This window comes from Cricetulus griseus, chromosome 2, assembly GCF_003668045.3.
Source record: "Cricetulus griseus strain 17A/GY chromosome 2, alternate assembly CriGri-PICRH-1.0, whole genome shotgun sequence".
In the NCBI taxonomy this organism is placed as follows: domain Eukaryota; kingdom Metazoa; phylum Chordata; class Mammalia; order Rodentia; family Cricetidae; genus Cricetulus; species Cricetulus griseus.
In genome coordinates, this window is record NC_048595.1 from 293,583,659 (window position 1) to 293,602,209 (window position 18,551).

An 18,551-nucleotide genomic window follows, 5' to 3' on the forward strand; every position below is an offset into this window, starting at 1 on the left:
TTTAGGGTCCTAGAGAGGGTGGTGATGGGCTGTTAAGAGCCAGCCCATGAACAGGGAGGTTTGGAGTAAGGCTGCAACCATGAAAATATCATCTGAGGCAAGATTTTGAGGCTAAAACATGAGGCAAGGAGCCCAGAAAGTCAAGTGGCCACACCAGGCGCTGGTGGTGAGAGGGCACCCCATGCCCTCAGGGACAGAAGTGTCTTGATCAGTCCTGCTTCAGGAAGGTCACCCTTGTCCTTTTGGGTAGAAGCAGGCCTGCTATTATAGAGAACTAAACCATGGAACCACCAGCGTGGAACGGTTGAAAGGTGGGAATCCTCATGGACCGTAACTAATTGGGATAATTACTCAAACAAAGTACTTTCTCTGACTTGACCCATGGTAGGAAGTGTTTTGGAATATATAATAGGCCACATGGCTCAATTTTCCACCTCAGCTTCATTTGCAGATAATTTTTAAGATAGTTTTTCAGTTTACATAAACTTCTTCTTGGAGAGGACACGAAATAAAGTGTGTTTATGAACAGGCTGATTCCTGGTAGATTTGATTCTTCATTGCAACAGAGAAGAAAATTTACCAGCCTTGTCCTGACTTTTTAAAAGAAGAAACAGTATTTATCCTTTTAAACAGATTTTACATTTAAGCGCGCACGTGCACGTGTGTATGTGTGTGAGTGAGTGTGTGTGTGTGTGCGCGCGCGCGCGTGCGCAAGTGTGTAGGTGATATGTGTGTGCAGTTTCCAGGGGGAAACCAGAGTACCAGAAGAGGTGTCTGATACCCTAGAACTGGAGTTACCTGTTAGTTACGGGAGTTAGCTATTGTGAACCACCTGATATAGGTGCCAGGAATGGAACTCGGGTCCTCTGCAAGAGCAGTTAAAGTGCTTTTAACTGCTGCACCGCCTCTCCAGCACTTAGCATACACCCGAAGGGTGTTCATCTTTTATTAATAGCACAAGACACAGAAGTTTACCCTGGCAGTCATTTCTACTCGCCTATGCTGCGTGATTCTGTAGCAGTCCAGAGCAGGCGAAGGGTGACTTAGCGTTGTGACTAACATGGGTAGATTCCTTCCCCACTTCCCTGAGCAAGGCCAGGACAATGGCGAGCAGTCATAAAGTCCTGATGTAGATCTCTAGGTTGGCACTAGTGACTTATGTGGCTTATGGTGTGAAGATAACCAGGAAAAGTTTTTGTTTCCAGCACAACTCCCATGTGCCTCTCACATATAGCATTTTTTTTTTTTTAAATTCACACTCTTATTCTCCCCTGTTTCACAGCAGAGAAGTAAAATTCTATGTTGCAGATGGTTCTTCCTGCCAGGCTGGTCCCATAGCTGTATCAGCCCCAAATAAACACACAGACATTATATTAATTATGAAACAGTTGGCTGGTAGCTTTGGATTCTTATTGGCTAGCTCTGTCTTAATTATTTAACCCATAACTACTGATCTGTGTATTTCTGCATTGTCTTATCTTAACAGAGAACACCTGACTCACATCCTCTCTTCCCAGGCTCACATGTCAATTCCTCTCTGCCTATACTTCCCAGAATTCTCCTCGTCTGGTAGCCCCGCCTATCCTTCCTGCCTGGCCACTAGCCAAATAGTGCTTTTTTCATTAACCAATATGACAAACATACATACAGAAGGACATTCCCCCATCAGTTCTATTTGTGAGCTAATTAGGTCTCTCAGAAACTAATTAATACTCTCGGGAAACATACATTCAAACGTGTTGCATTTACATCATGGACTCTGTGATGCTTTCTCACATGCCAGTCAATGTGCAGGGGACCAGAGATGGGCACTGGAGCAAAGCAGAGTGCATTGCTGGATTAGCACTTTCTGGAGGTGATCATGTGACCCACAGAGTTGCTCATGGGGGAGGAGGGAGGCAGAGAACCAGTCTGAAGCAGATTGTGCTTCCCATATGCCCCCACAATTTCACTGACCCCGGCCTCATTTACAGCTAGAAGGACCTCATCACACTGAATAATTTCTAGCCCTTTGCAGATATTTCCTCCCCCTCCATCCTGGGTTGAATTGATGAACTATCCCTGACAAACTTGACGTCTCATCCTAAGGTGTGTGTTTCCTTTAGAACTGTCCACTAAAACATACTAGGTTGCCTGACTTGGTCTTTACACATCAATGATATTTAAATATATATATATATATATATATATATATATATGTATATATATATATATGTTATTTTTTCTTTTGAAATATTTTTATTTCACTTTTTCTAACAGTAATTTAGAAACAAATAATCATAAAAATAAAATTGTAAATTGTCCATTGATTATGTAATAGCACTTGGTATTGCTACAGGGGTAGATCTTGGATGAGGCCAGGTTACAGCCAGGCCTGTCCAGGCCCTCTAGGGCTCTGTGATTGCTGCTGAGCCCACAGAGGCATTGGACATGACCTTGTGGCAGCACAGTGTATATTTTGTGTCTCACAGGGGGTTTGGGGGCATGGAGATGGTTAATGATGAAACAGCAAATGGGACTGTGTACGTATGGTAAGCCAGGAACTGGCTGAGGGAGGCTTCTAATTTGCCACTGACCTACAGACATCTCTGCATGGATTCTACAAGCAGAATGAACAGCTAATGGTTTGAGCTCACCATGAAAGGCAGGGAGCTAACAGATACTAACTTCATATATGTATATCCTAATGGTTGATTGACTGTTTAGCTAGGTATAAAATTCTGTGTTCTCTCCTAAAAACAGGGTATTTTTCCTTAACTTCCATCCCCTGGATTGCCGATGAGTTGTCTGACTCCCAACATTGTGTTGAGATGTGGTCGTCTACCTGCTGGGCTGAATGTAGCTCATCCCTGTTTGGAAATCTGCACGGATACCTCTGACCAATGCACTCCTGTCTCCTGGTATGGCGGACATTTGGGAGATGACTGCACAAGGGCAACTCAATGCATGGAATTTTGATAATTTCTGATGTTATCTAATTATTTCCTCTTCCTGCAGGATAAAGAAGTCACCCTCCAGGAGCTGCAGGCTCCTCCTTCCCACATCTGATCCTCACAATTTAGTAACTCCTCCCTGTAGGTAGCTGTCACGTCCATGTATTCTGAAGAAGGGCACACTTTTAGGACTTGCTGGAAATGAGGATGTTTTTCTTTTTCTGATAGATTTTGAAGCTCTGTGTTCTGGTAACTATTTCAGAGATTCAGTGACAAGTCTCATGCTAAGGTACAACTAGGAAGCTAACAGGATATTACAGTGGGACAGAACCAGGAGAAAACCCTGAAGGGCCACATTCTTGTGCTTCTAGAAGATCTGAGAGGATGGGTGTGTTGGGCAGGAATGAGAATGAAAGAATGAGAATCAGTGGCTCTGTTGAGGTCAGAGTCTATGTGTGCACAGCACGGGCAGCAGAGTGAGCTGCTGAGAGCCACAAGTTCAGAAATAACAGTGCTGTGTGTATGTGGTGTTCACTCACCACACTAGGAGACTTGGACCCATAATTCAAGTCTTGATCACACGGTGGTGGTCTAGTCATGCAGCAGGGATGTTAGGTAGGTGGCTCTTGGCCAAGTGAGGATGTGTTCTCCAGGGGTAGGAGGAATTCTTGGTGGGAGTGTCTGTGACCAGTGCCCTGGGGACAGTGTCCTTGGTCAAAGCAAGCTACAGTGTTCATTCTCTGACAATAGAAGAAAGTTCCTATTGGGTTTATTAGTGAAAATGGTGAAACACTCCCCATGTCATGAGGGGTGAGAGTTGGAGGTGTGAAGAGACACAAAGGTGACAAGTAAGGAGATTTTTCTCATAAAGTACCATAAATTGTGCTCAGCAAGTTGGCTTTCCAGGAGTGGATTAACACCACCCGTCAGCATACATGGTGACAATGCATCCATATGCTGTAGGCTGACACAAAAACACCTTAACAAAGTGCAGCATTGTACTGCCAGCTCCCATCTGTGTAAGACCTCATCCAGGCTCTGCTGGGCCAGACAGAGGTTGCCTCTGTCTAGCTGCCCAGTGAGACTACAAGCTCCCTATACAAGAGAAGGTACTGTGGTCAGAGTGCAGCTAACTGGGATTATTTTTGCTTCTTATGATGTCCAGCTCTGCTGGCCCAGCTGAAACCATAAACATTCAATTTCAGAAGCCTCCTTAAAAACCACAGATTTAATATGCTCAGTTCCAGAACCTTCCATGAAACTCTTAAAGGTGCCTCCTCCCTAACACTGTTCCTCATCCTGCAGTGAAGTTTCACCTTTCAGAGGTATAGCATGACTTGGTCTACTGCAGGGTAGTCTAGAAGGGAGGCCTTCTTTCTAGACTTTCTTTTTGATTGATGGTTGAAATGGGAGATTCCCCAAGAGGGCTGAAGAGTGCTAACCCAAAGGATGCAGAGATACTGAACAAATTCCCGTGGAAGCAGACAGGCTTAGGTGTGACCTCAGGACAGCTCAGCTGATGGTCTTTTATGTGCAGCCTCCCATCTCTCCTCTGTGGTGGACCTCAGTTTATATGATGGCTGGCGGAGCATGGTGGGGGAATGTCTGTCCTTTGGGACATTTTGGAATTCTGGAGGAGTCCAGCAGCGTTGTTAGAGAAGGTCTGAGAACCAGCTTATGTGTTCCGGTCTGCACTATGGGGAAGGAGATGTGTGCCCGTGGGGAACCACCATGTGCAGCTACTTTGTACATGCTGCCTGCTCAATCCATGATAAAGTAGAGGTGATGGTGACCTCTGGAAGTATTGAGGCTCGAAAGGCCCCAGAGGCTTCATCTACTGATGTTACTGTCTCTTTCTCTCTTTCCTAATGAGCCGTCATCCTTGGTGCCTATGCCATGAGACACATAGGAGAGATGCAGCGCCCATTTCACTGAGCCGAGGAATCATTGAGTTGTGCATATTCCAGACTCTGTCTCTTCCTGACTTAGGTGTAAACATTCCTGCTCAGACCCTACATCCCCCATCCTCCCATCCCCCAACCTCCCCCTACTCCTGCAGGGTAGAAAGCAGAACCTTAAGAAAGCAGAACGAACCCCAAAACAAAACAGCCACTTTCGAGGGACGAAGTCTTGCTAGATACTAGAAGGGGTACCTTTCATATGCATCTGTCTCCACTCCATACCTTCTTTGTACCATGTTCCAAACACTGCTGTGCGTTGAGTTGAGGTGTAGAGGTGACTTCACTCTCTGGCATCAGTACTTTTATGACAGCTGATCCCTCATGAAACCAGTGAGGGGTCTTTCAGAATGGTATGAATCCTCCACAGACTCTACCCATAGTGGTGACGTTGTCCCAAGCTTGTGACTCATCATGAGGATCATGCAGCTCAGTCCTGCTGCTGGCTGCCCAGATCCAGTAGGCTTCCCTGTTGGGTTCTTGCTGGAATGACCACAAGTAACTCATGCACTTGGCAGTGAGAAAGAAAAGGATGATTGTGTGTATATGGAGAATTATATTTCTTAATCACAAATCTCTCCTGGGAATCCTTGGCTGTTGCCCATCTCATTGTCTCCACAGTTAAACTCAGATTCAAGTGGTGTCTCCATTATGCAGACTTTCTTTGTTCCTTGACCCAGAGGCTCCCTCTCCCTTTGTGAGCTCACTCTGATAACTTGCTCACACTAAGCGTCCCATTTGAAAGTGAGCTTCTGCTGTGCTCAGTATGAAGTATGCTCCTGCCCTCATGGAGCTTTAAGTCCATGTTTTTTTCTTATTGATGTGTATTCATGGTACATAGTGTGGGTTTTGCATAGACAATTTCTCTCAGGTACTTTATGTACTCTGTCTGTACTCACCCCTCCCATCCCTCTTTGGTCCTTCACTTCCTTTTCTTCTCTACTGCTCTCCTCCCTCCCCCAAATATCCCTTCTGCTTTCTCATCATACTCTGATGATGCATCAAACTTTAATTTGAGCACTTTCTAAATTCCAAGATGGCATAATGGCTGTGATAATGACTTTGAGGCTTGCTCCATTTTGGAACACAAATAAACAGAAAAATGAGTAGTTTTCCAGATAGAGCCGCTTTTCATATGCTTTATATAAAAGAAGGATTATATTTCACTTGGGAAAGCCAGAAGAGGATTATTTAAGAAATTATGCTAAGACAAAGTTGGCTATCTGTGCAAAAATAGAATTAAATATTTATTTAATACTATTTTTTCAAAATTAATTCCAGACCAATATGAAAATGAATAATTTTTAAGAACTGGACACACATGTTGGAGAGTAATAAGCTTAAAATCAAAGAACGTTTTCTAAGATTTAACTCAAGGAATAATAAGACAAACATTAATTTTATTTTATAAATAGGAAGTTATATGTTAAAAATTATAAGGCAAATTAAGTTGCAAATAGTAACTGGAAATAATTTTCATCAATATATAACATAGCCAATAAAGTATAAAAAGCATTAAATTGACTAATGGCATAAATAAAACATTCATAGAAAAAAATGACATGAATAAATGAAATCAAATGGCTAAAATAAATGACAAAATGTTCAGGCTAACTTTATATGTACTTAACACTGCCAGCTACCGAGTCAGCAAGGAATTGCAAACATTGGCTGACACTCTGAAAATGTGTCTGGGATCCACAAGTTTGTAAGAAACACTGACAGTGTTCTGGGGACATGGTTTTCCAGCCAAGTTTCTTCAGAGTCAGCAACACTTTGGAGTTGACCACTGGGAACAAATGGGTGCTAGAGGACTGGTACAGCCCAAGTTTGTGTCATATACACAACTGTCTTACCAAGTTCTAGAAGATTCTCTTGAATAGACCTTCCCAGTTTGTTGCAATGTTTTGTTAAGTTGCATAGATTCTGAGCTAGCTTGTTTCCTTTGCTTGTGGCATTTCAGTGCTTGGTAGGAAAGCCAGCCAGGGACCATCTGCGCACTATCCTCTGGGAAGCAGACAGTATTCATGGTACTCTGTAGTTATTAATCTACAGGTGGCTGATGCATATTAACAAGGCTCGCCTTAGCTCCTGCTACATTTAGGGAAAAGGGAGTTCAGGATCATTTGGGTCTTACATTTACCTTATATTGAACCTGCAAAGGAATGTATTTACTTATAGACTCGGGCATAAAATGCCAGGAAGGTAGGCAGGTGAAGTCCTTATGAATGAATTCTAATACTTGCAAGCATTTTCTTTCCTTTAGCTGAATATTGAAAGAAACAAATAAAGCATAACCATTTTAGCTAGCTAGTTATGACATAAAATGAAGTCTTCTTTGCACTGACTCTAGAAGTCAGGATAGAAGTGTCATGGATAGCCTTGGGATTCTGTGGGATTGTGTGTCCCCAGCGCTTGAGGCTTCCCTTCTCTGAACTTGGGGCCTTATTAACAATCAGAGCAGCTAAAACAAAAAAGAACCTACTCATCGATTTACATTTAGCAGGAAAAAGTAAGAAAACTATTTCTTATCCCAAATAAAGTTCTACTGCAGAGACTTTGCAGCTCTGATTTTGCATTATTCATTTCTCCTACCAGAATTCTTGTCATTTTTGTAAAATAGAAAACATATGAGAAAAATTAGATGGTCTGATTCATCATTGGGAGTAAACCAATTCACTCAGGCTAGCTGCATGCAAGTCAGAGGAGGGGCAGGAATATCTATGCATCTAATATTGTCAGATTTCACAAACAAGATGTACTTGCTAAAGCTTGCATATCAACACTTTACATTGAGTTTAGGATTTTTCTCATTGCAAACCAAACATTGGATCTCTGTTCTGCCCTTCTTATAAGGCAGGATGCAGTAGATTGAGAAGGGGTTCCAATTCACTGAATCCAAATTCATAGATTTCCTCGCCTTACTAAATACGCTCTTGTCCTCTGTCCCTGTTTCGTTTTAGATATTATGTGGAATTTTGACAATGTAATGGCTATTCTTTTATGTATCAAACTAGACTATGCAACATCAACTGCTGTTTGCTCCCCTAGTTTTGTATCCTCTATCTCAACTACACTTGTGAATATTTTAAACAAATGAAACCATACCAACCTTTAAAAGGCAGTGTAATTTACACTGTGAGTATTTTAAACAAATGAAACCACACCATCATTTAAAAGGCAGTGTCATTTTGTCTAGCACCTTGCATCATAAGCATGGTAACATCATCAGTCAATGTGATTAAGTAAAACCCATGCAGCTTTTTAAGCCATTTGTTTTATTGTCATCTTTTAGAAAAAGTTCACCTGAGGTCTCTGGAGGAAGGAAGAGAAAAAAGAAATGACATTGAAGCACAAAATCAGTGTACTCAGCTGAGCCATCTCTGGGGTCACTTAGGTTAGTGAAACTTGGGGCCTTTCGCAGTGACTCAGAGTGACTTTTTATCATACTATTCTCACAAACTTATCTCTAACCCGTGAAGGGTGTGTGTGTGTGTGTGTGTGTGTGTGTGTGTGTGTGTGTGTGTGTGCGTGTGTGTGTGTGTGTGCGCGCACATGCGAGTGCAGTGCTCAAGTGCACTCATGCTTCTATGTGTGTCTCTCTGTGTGCGTATGCTTCTGTGTGTATGTGTGTATGTCTGTGTGTCTCTGATGTGCTTCTCCGTGTGTGGCTAAAATGCTAAGGTTAAACCAAGGCTCTCTCATCTAAACTAAGCAGTAACTATTATCATCTATCATTTAATTCTCTGTGTGTGTCTCTCTCTGTGTATGTATGCTTCTCTTTGTACTTGTGTATATCTGTGTGTCTCTGATGTGCCTCTGTGTGTGCGCACGTGTGTGTGTGTGTGTGTGTGTGTGTGTGTGTGTGTGTGTGTGTGTGCATGTTTGTGTGTTTAAATGCTACAGTTAAACCATGGCTCTCTCATGTAACCTAAGCAGTAACTATTATCATCCATCATTTAATTCTGTGGAGTGTGCTCAGGCTGTGATGCCTGCAATTCATTCTCCCTTGTTTTGTTTTAGGCTTCGTTATTGCTGTGTAAAGAAAATTGCAGCTGATGCTCCACTCTGCTGGTTTAGTTGTTAGAGTGCAAAGCACAAAGCATGCCCTGAAACCGTCCGTAAATTAACAGCAAGAAATCAAGAGCGCAAAGACTCCAAGTGCATCGCAGGGGGATTAGCTTAATGCCGACAAGATGGACGTCTCTAGATGGAGCATATTTTAAAACCTTTCCTTTTATTTTGTAATGAAAAAACATAATTCAATTTGTTGTCTTCTTGGCATATATAAAATATTAGGTGAAAGTACAAACATGTCATGTAAGTATCTCAGAATTTATGAATATGGTAAATACAATGGTTTTGCAGCTTAGTCCTCCCCAAATCATCCCCTTCTCCTGAGTCAGTTGCCTCAGGAGCATGTGAGCCCACATGTCTAAGTTCCACTTACTGCCTAGCTTGGGCATCTCAATCAGCTCCAGCTGTGGAATGATGACATTTTTGAGTGGGAAGGGCCTTGATCTTAACTTTGTTCCATCCCTATGGTTAAGTGCACACTTAGAGTAGCAGGGGCCATTTTGGTTAAAAGCCCACCAGACACTTCACTCATTGTTTTCACATAGTATTTCTTACACTAACTCCAAAAGATGCTTTTTAAAAGGAAGGCATTGGATACATTAATGCTTTCTCAGGAAACAGGGGATAGAGGCTTGATGCTTCGAATTCTTCTTTCAGGTCTGGGTACCCCTCACCCATCCCCTGTCCTAGCCTAGTCTTTGCTCCAATCCTTTTCTCACATACCCCACCTGGATGGGAACGCACTGTGCCTTTCTTTAGATAATTGTAAGCTCTTGTTCCCTATTTTAAGCTGCTGACTATCTCACCCCACACCTGTACAATGAACAAGCAATAATTCACAAGAGATGAGACTAAGATGACAGGACAGCCAACTAGAAAAAGAATTTAAGTGAGCGTTTAATGGGAAAAGAGCTATACATGGAACATAAACACAGGAAGTCAAGGTTGGCGTCGGTATTTACCAGGAAAATGGCACTAACTCACGTGGAGCCACACAATGGCCAGTTGATAGACTCAGAAACTGACACAGCCACATAGCAGCTTGCTGGGGGTTTTAACAGACAGTTGTAAACACTGCTGCAAATAGTAAAAAAATGACAGAGAAATTCTCTCAGCAGCCTCTTACAAAGTTGGAAATACAAATGGATCTGACTTATGAGTGTCTAAAAATAACTCCAGATCATTGGAAGCTGGACTTTGTGTCTTCATGTGTGTCTCTCTTCTGGCTGGGGCTTCACCATTGGCAATTCTGGGCAGCCTAAAGAACTGCAGCTCTGGTCAGCTGTATGGTCTCCAGGGTAAAAGGTCAATCGGTCCTGCGCTGTGTTGAGCGAATGCTTTGAACACTGGTCTTCAGTGAACCCCTCAAGGTGTTTGCCATTTCATCATAAAAAGGTTCTGTGTCAAGTGGTTCTGAATGCATATGTTCTGAGTCTGTAGAAGGTGGGCTGGGGGAAACTAAAAGGCAGTCCAGCAGTTTATGGTTCTAGATCTGTATGCATTAGAAACTAAAACAGCACCTTAAGAAGCTGTTCGAAAATGTGTCCAAACTGGAGCCTAGGAAACTCCATCTACAGTTGGATGAGCGTTTTGCCATGTGCGCACACCACATGGTAATACTCCAGCAAAGCACACATGTGTTCATGCGAGAACAGGTCAGATAAATGTCTCAGTTACAGTGACAAAGCAGTCCCCACAGTGTAGAAAAATGAGACAGGACACTGCTGGAGAGTCTGGATTATGTCTGTGGCAATGACAATCTGGTCATGATTCTTGGGTACCAAGAGTGTAGATTAGAGAGGGATGGGGAAGGGACAGGAGACATTTTCAAAATCTATTTACTGTTGAGGGGTTGGAGATCCAACCTAGAGCTTCACATAGGCTATGCTACACTCCTAACCCTGAAATATTTATTTCTGAGGCAATGAAATTTTACTCTGTCTTGACAGAGGTCCTTATATATCAACTTGTGTTTTCAGAATTCATCAGAATCTGTGGTTTTAAGAGAATTGCAGTATTGTGTGCACATCCTCCCTAACAGTGTTGATTACCAATAGGAGAGAAAAATAGGTGACGCTAGCCAGTGGTACTGTGCAGAGCCAGGGAAAGGGCACTTGTGATGTAGGAACCTCAGCACCTGGGGCAGCTGCTATTCTTTCTCTGTCTGTTGAGATGTTAGGCCCAGGCAACTAGAGGAAGGTTATACAACTGTCTGGGGCAGTCCTGACATGGTCACGAGAGGATTTACTGTGTCTAATTCCTCACAAATGTAGGTATATGGACTGAACCTAGGCACTGCCCTCTGGGCAGCTGACCTTCCCCTACTTTTAGTGACAAAACCTGCTGGCAATAAGAGCCACTTAAAATGATTGAGTACAAATGGGGCCACACAAAACTCTTTAGTGTTCAAATTCGAGGAGATCAGTTTTGAAATAAATTCTTTCAGACATTGTTACTGGCAGTGTTAAAACTTCACATAAATTAAGGATAATCTTCTAGAATTCATTACATACCCATGGAATCACCATTCTAACCATGTTTTTAGGCATGAACCCTCTAATTTAATATGAAATTTTGTTAGTGGAGTATTTTAAAGCCTATTAAGCTACTCAACATTTGCCCTGATATAATTCTTCTGTTTCCAAGTTTAAAATGTCTGATCCTTTCTCCCTCTGTCTGTGCCTTTATTCCCTTTGTTTTAAACTAGAAGACATTATTTTTCCTAAATGGTATTTTTATTATATTTACTGTGAAAATAATGAAACAGCACAGCATAAGCAAATCACCCCCTTAGCTGCACATTTTCACACGTCAGAAAATGGCCTTGCCTTCAAATTTTTATTTTATGTTTTCACAAATTAAACATTGGATGTAAAAGCAAGAGCAGGAATTTTGATTGCAGTCTTTGTTCGGAAGTCCCTAACATCTGACTTGTAGAGCAAATATATGGACGAGCAAACCCTTCCCACTTTTTCTTCCTTTAGTAAATGTTAGTGGACAAAAGTGTGTTCTTTTCTTGTGTGAGTAAAATGAAGTTTTTGTACCCTGAAAACTTGACCCTGTAACTCACACACCACTAAGAGGAGCAAGAATGGGAATGGAGATGCTGGGAGCTTGCGTGGGTACATAGGAATGTGAGTCTGAGATATCTTATTTGCTGGGCCTGGACTAGGGTCCTCTGGAAGAGCAGTATATGGTTGAGCCACCTCTAGCCCATCTCTGATTCCTTTTAAACTTAAGGCGTTATAATGACCATGCTATCTTCTATAAAAAGGCAAGTATGCTAACATTCAGTGTCTGGCCTTGCATTGTGGGCTAACGTTCTCTAATCCCATTTGCATTGTGTTTTGGGGTTTTCCACTCTTGTCTAATTGCATATCAACCCTGCAATTTCATACAACTTGTACTTTGGTGCTTTTAACTTCTGTGATGTGAGAACTCCAGAAGATAAGCTGTCTGCTAACTATGTGTGACCTGACTATGTTGGAGCTTAGTTAAGGGACCGACATCCCTGGAGCAAGTGCTGACGGGACTGTGTCATCTCCAGTGGTCTGAGAGCTTGTCTTTGGTTACTCGTGTTTCTCTGTGTTCTTCTGGAACTCCCAGAAGGCTGACCTTGGGAGAACATGAATAGAGCCAAGCATCTCAAAGGGATTTCTAATTAGGTCACAGTCAAAGCTACTGATAAGGTTTGTGACAATGGAGTTTGCTTTAATAAGTCAATTCAAAAACGTGAAAAATTTGAAACAACACCCATCTTTCTAGATTACATTACAGTTTCTGTGGCTTGTATTTCTTTTTATTTATTTAATTTACTTGATCATAAATTGCCAATTGATATTAACAGTCTAAATTGCTCTTCCTCCATCCTTAACATCCAGCAAACAAGCAAAAGTGGCATGTGATTAACTCCTAGGTAAGCACTAGGCTTCTTGTACAGTTTGCAAGTTCTCATGGCCACACCTTGAATTTTTAGTTCCCTAAAGGCCATAACATTAGACTTAAATGTTTTCTCTGATGCCAGACATCAGAATTAAAAGCCTATTTTTTAAAAAAGTAATTGTAACACACACACACACACACACATCAATATTTCACTGCTGTTTTCTTCTCTTACGTTCATTTCACTGTCTCCTTTTAACTTATGTTGACTGATTCTTCTGACCTCTTCCCAACTGAACAAAATGTGAGAAACATGAGGTGAACTCATCTACAGCGACTATCACATAACCAAGAGAAATGAATCCTGAGAGTGACAACTGATTTAGATAAAAGAATCACTGGGCACTGACAAACATTTTATAGGAGAGGATATATACATGTATGTGAGTCCTATATGCCTGTACACACACACACACACACACACACACACACACACACACACACACACACAGACATACACACACACACACAAACACACACACACACTAACAGACTTTTTCCCCTAGAGAAAATTCATAATTCTGATACCATTTATTAAAAATAAAATAAAAACTTAATTTGTCACTGCTCTTTCTAGTTTCCATTTTGTTTGTTCTTACCTTAATTCTTTCTTGAAATTCAGTTTGTCTTTGGAAGCCTGCCCACATTCAATGGGTTTGAAATGGCCCCAGAGGCACACGTGTTGCAGGCTTGCTATATAGATCCCAGCAGGAGGAGGGAAGGGTATCAAGGCCTAACTATGCACTCACTCCCACAGTGATGCCCCACTTCTCCACAGGACTAAAGCAATGGAGTCAAGTGACCATGGACTGAGCTTGAGACAAAATAAGCCTTTTCTTTTTAGAAGTTCACTATTTTTGTAATTTGCTACATGGATAACATAGTATCCTCTCTTTAAAGATTTCCGTGATTTGGGAGGTTTCAGCAGCTAAGTCAGTGGCAGGCTCTGTGATAGAGTGGAGAGAAGTTTAGAAGTGGACAGGTCAAAAATTGGCACATGGGCTTGCTCGGATCTACTTCAAGGCAGCAGAGGCATTTTAATTTAGTATTTTGTATATGATATAAATAAATATGAAGCCCTTTCAGTGACCATAGCAAAACAAAATGGAGACTTCACTATAATCACTTAAGTGAGTTAGGAAGAACCCAGACAAATAAAAGGTCCATGAAGGAAGCAAGAATACCTTAGACACCACCAGATGGGAAGACTGCGATGAGATGGGTGTGAGTGTCTTTTCCAACAGCATGTATGACACACATGGTTTCCAGGAATGGAGTAGGACAGAGGCAGCATGCAATGCAAGCAAGCTTCACTCTTGGAGATGGACTGCGGGAATGGGTTGTGGAGTGCAGCTCTGGAGCTTTGCTGGTTACACTATACAGGTTGCGTACTGACACACTGAACACCATGATGGTTGACTTGGGAGTCAGCTAGCTGGATTAGAGATGCCCAGGGTGCTGGTTAAGAGCAATGGTTGACTTGGGTGTCAGCTAGCTGGATTAGGATTAAGGATGCCCAGGTTGCTGGTTAAGAGTGACCTATTCTCAGCTGTTGCATTAGTTACCCTGAAAGCTTTAGTCAGCACTGGGTTGTTGTCTCCTACAGAATGGGAAGCTAGGTAGTCTAGCCCTTGATTGGACTGAGTAGAGCCCCAGTTGTGTCTGTGACCATGTTCTCAAGAGAGTTTCATGTGAGCTGGTGGACAGGGTTGTAGGGGAAGCTGTAGCCACGCCTTCTTAGGGGCTGGCTACAAGAGTACCTGAGGGCTTGTGAGGGCGTGGTCAGAGTGAGTAGGGGGACTGCGTTTTCGGTTTCGGTTTCTCTTTGCTTCTTGCTGTACAGACTACCACCGGCTGGCTGGTTCGCTCTGTAAGTAAGGCTTTTCCCTATTAAATACCCTTATATTTCTACCTGACTCCGTACTGGTAATTTCTTACTATATCTGGTGTCAGAAGTGGGATATTGGAAACCCACACCCCATTTGGGACAGGCTGTGGGTTCCATCGGGCCCGCCGCCTAGGCCGGGAAAGCACCCACTCTCCACAGGCGTTCCCGGCTAGCAGCCGACCCACTGCTAGAGTCCATCCACCCAGCTCAGAGACAGTTTCTAGCTGCCTAGAGTCCAGGTAGGCCTCCACTTTCAGCTGTGGCTTCCCCTGGCCTGCGGGAAAGCCCGAATCTGTTTCAGTGGTTGTAGCCGCAAGGCCGTATACTCTCTAAGATAAGCGCAGCCGCTTTTGTGACCTCTCTCCACCGCTGACCGACTGCTGCCAAACGCCTCGGAATAACTGAACGCCTGTGCTACCTGCTGATCAAATATATTTACTGCATCTGGAGTAGAAATCAGGTAAAATTATGGCGGAATATTTATCATTTGCTAAAATTGGTAATATTTTTGCTTATTACGTGAATTCACTGTTTGAGGAGGATGTTAATGTGCCAATTACTGGCCTATATGCCATAATGGCAGTTAGCTTGCTGGTACAAATAGTATTACTAGCCAGAGGACACAGGAATAGGGATAAGGATAACCTCACCACCTGCTTGCAGGAAATAACAGCTTTACGATTAGGTCAGACCACAATTGTGCAGCAAGTGGAACAGAAATTGGGTGATAAGCTTGGCTCTGTGTCCAATACACTAAAGACAGAGCTGTCTGATGAGATACAGCGTATTTATGATAAGATAAACACAGAGAGATCCTCCATGTCTGAGGCCTTAGAGGCTAGGCTGTCAGAAGACCATGACCAGCTAAAGAATATCTGTAGCCAGCTAGAAACTCAGATAGGCAATGTTACTCATCAACTAGATGCAACGGTGCAAAATACCCAGCATAGGGTTAAAGAATTGGACAATGCCATTCAATCAGTCATTGAAGCATCCAAGGTAGCAGATCAGAAGTTTGAGTCTAGATTTGAATGTTTGGAAGATAATTTACAGTACAGGGCTGACAGATTACATAGGTCCATACGGTCGATTGCTGAGGACTCAAAATCAGCAAATCATGACCTGGAATCTAGACTCCAATACCTAGAAGGCAGTTTCCATGCCATCCAGATGCTGTCTAAGGATGATCGTATGAAAGACCTAGAAAAACGTGTAGATGAGCAGTTAGAGCAATTTACAGATTCACTAACGTGCTTAGAATCTTTTATGATTAAGGAGATTGAAACTTTTCAAAAGGATATCATTGCTAGGCTTAAAGATCAGTGGGATGCCTCAGAAGCAGAATCACTCCAATCCCAGGCACCTACTCCACCCAGGTATCATGACTATTCTTCTAAGGTTGTTACTCGTACACCATTAGTGTACCCAGCTACCATGGTAGAATAGCCAGCCCCTAAGAAGGCGTGGCTACAGCTTCCCCTACACAGGGTGAAGATCTGCTCACCCTCAGTGCAGTCAGCTCCATCCAGTGGGCCCAGCTCCAATGGGCCATCAAGGCAGAGGACTGCTGGATTCTCACTTCATTCTAGAACCAGGATGTCCTTGTTCTCCTGGAGGGTGCCTGCTGTGAGATCCTGGAGGAGGATGCCTGCTAGAGATCCTGGAGGGTGATTTTTTGATATCTGTGTGGCTGGCCTTACATTACCATTTCTGATGTCTAAGAAACTCTAAGTAGAGGAACCGGCCTTTCCCAAGTTATATAAATAAAGACTGAATATAAGATCTTAAACTATTACGAAGTTGGCAACATCTGACACTCACAGAATCTCAGCTTACAATTAAGGCAGAAAAATCACGAAGACCTTCGAGGGCAGCTTTGTGTACCACATGCTATCAAATGGTAGGACACATAACTTCGCCTCCAAGACAAAATCAAAGCAACAGCTGGAAGTTAATAAATCCACAGAAGGTTCACAAAACTTCTGCAAAGGAAGCCATGACATCAAGAAGAGTAACTCCTGGACTACAATAAAGTTTCAGAAACAGATTCAGAGACTTTGGGGAACATAATTTTTGTAGATACATGGAGAAGGGGCAGTTCCACAGTTGCTGAAACAAATGGCTGACCCCGGGGAACAGTAAAGCAGAATTCAACCCATCCTACCCCTATGCACAATAAGCAAAGCAATGAGAAACAAAAGATGCTGTTAGGAGATACCTCAGATTTATATTTGTGGCCTCAGGGGAGGGAATGATTTAAGAAACAGGACATAAAAACCACTCAACTGCAATGAAATTAATAACTTCTGTTCACCAAAAGCATCATAAAGAGTGCAATGAATATGGCACACTGTGGCACAAATGCCCACAAGAGGTAACGGCATGGATTGGAATCTGTAATCAGTAAATTGTTCCTATAAAACCAGCCAAAGACAGGCTGGTACAGAGTGTGCACAGAATTCCCGTCTGATTGCAAATGGGAGGACAGAGGACTCCACTAGCTTTCGTGTGGCCTTCAGTCCATCGTCACTGGTCCTCTATCATTCCTGAGTGCCTACCCTGCTCACACTCCATCCTACAACTCTCAGAGGAACTGGCCTCAGGTTCCTTACTAATAACCAGGTTTCTGTCTCTGTGGCTGCCAGTTAGTGGGTATCCTGGCCTGGACTGTGTCACCCAAACATATGCCTTGAATTCCTGATTGCACAACAGCAGCTGCTGCATTAAGGCCTTTGGAGATGAGTCAGTTGAAGTGAGGCTGTCCAGAGTTGCTTCCATCCAGTTTTGTAGGTATTTGACTTAGAGGAGGAGATCTGACAGAGACACAGGGCAGGTGTGCACCAAGGAAAGGCTTCATGAGGCCACAGCAAGGAGCTGCCACCAGCAAGCCAAGGGGGAGGCAGACTCTGGCCTGCTGACCCCAAGTTTTGGGCACTGTAAGACAACTGATGATGTCTGTACTTTGAACCCCAACTGGCAACATGATCAGCATTTTCAAGGGATCTGACAGCGTCTTTCAAACTCCGGGCACCGGAAAAGCATGTGGTGCACAGACATACATGCAGGCAAAATACTCATATACATACAATAAAATAATTCAGAAAAATTATTGAATTGAGCATCTTTTTTGTTTTTTGAGACAGGGTTTCTCTGTGTAGTTTTGGAGCCTATCTGGAGATCAGGCTGGCCTCGAACTCAGAGATCCACTTGCCTCTGCCTCCCGAGTGCTGGGATTAAAGGAATGTGCCACCAACGCCCAGCTGAATTGAGCATTTAAGACAGATGATATTTCTGGAGAGCTGAATCTGGGGTGGTGACACATGCTTGTAAACCTAGCAAGAAGGAGGTTGAGGCAGGAAGATGGGGTAAGACCACTGGGTTAGTGTGTTCCAAGATAACCAGAGCTGTCTGGCAAGACCCTCTGGCAAAGACAGAACAAGCTGTGAACAGAAATGTAATAGTATGAGCAGAAAAGGCCCATCCCTGAGCCCTAAGCAAAATGCACCAAAGCCCACCACAGCTTCTTCATAGCCTCCCTTGCTGATGGTGGACGCAAGAAAGACGATTAAATGTGAAGCCAGAAACATGGTGAAAGTTGGGAGTGGGCTTCATGGGGTGGGACCCCCAGGAGAAGGTGATGGAAGCCAAGTGCACTTGAGTCAAGGAAGCAGTTTTGCAGGTCCACCCCAAGTCTAGCAGTGAACCACATAAAAGAGCCCCTACTTTGGAGGGGTATTCCTGGGCACAATAGGA

At 43.0% G+C, this 18,551-nt stretch overlaps 1 long non-coding RNA gene across 1 annotated transcript; it reads left to right on the plus strand.

Annotated features, from left to right (window-relative positions):
- Positions 1 to 1,946: 1,946 nt before the first annotated feature.
- LOC103160386 lies at positions 1,947 to 11,849 on the plus strand. The gene is made up of 4 exons (XR_004768489.1): positions 1,947 to 2,088; positions 2,743 to 2,900; positions 8,187 to 8,288; positions 8,915 to 11,849. It is a non-coding gene; the product is annotated as an uncharacterized LOC103160386 (long non-coding RNA).
- The last annotated feature ends 6,702 nt before the right edge of the window (positions 11,850 to 18,551 follow it).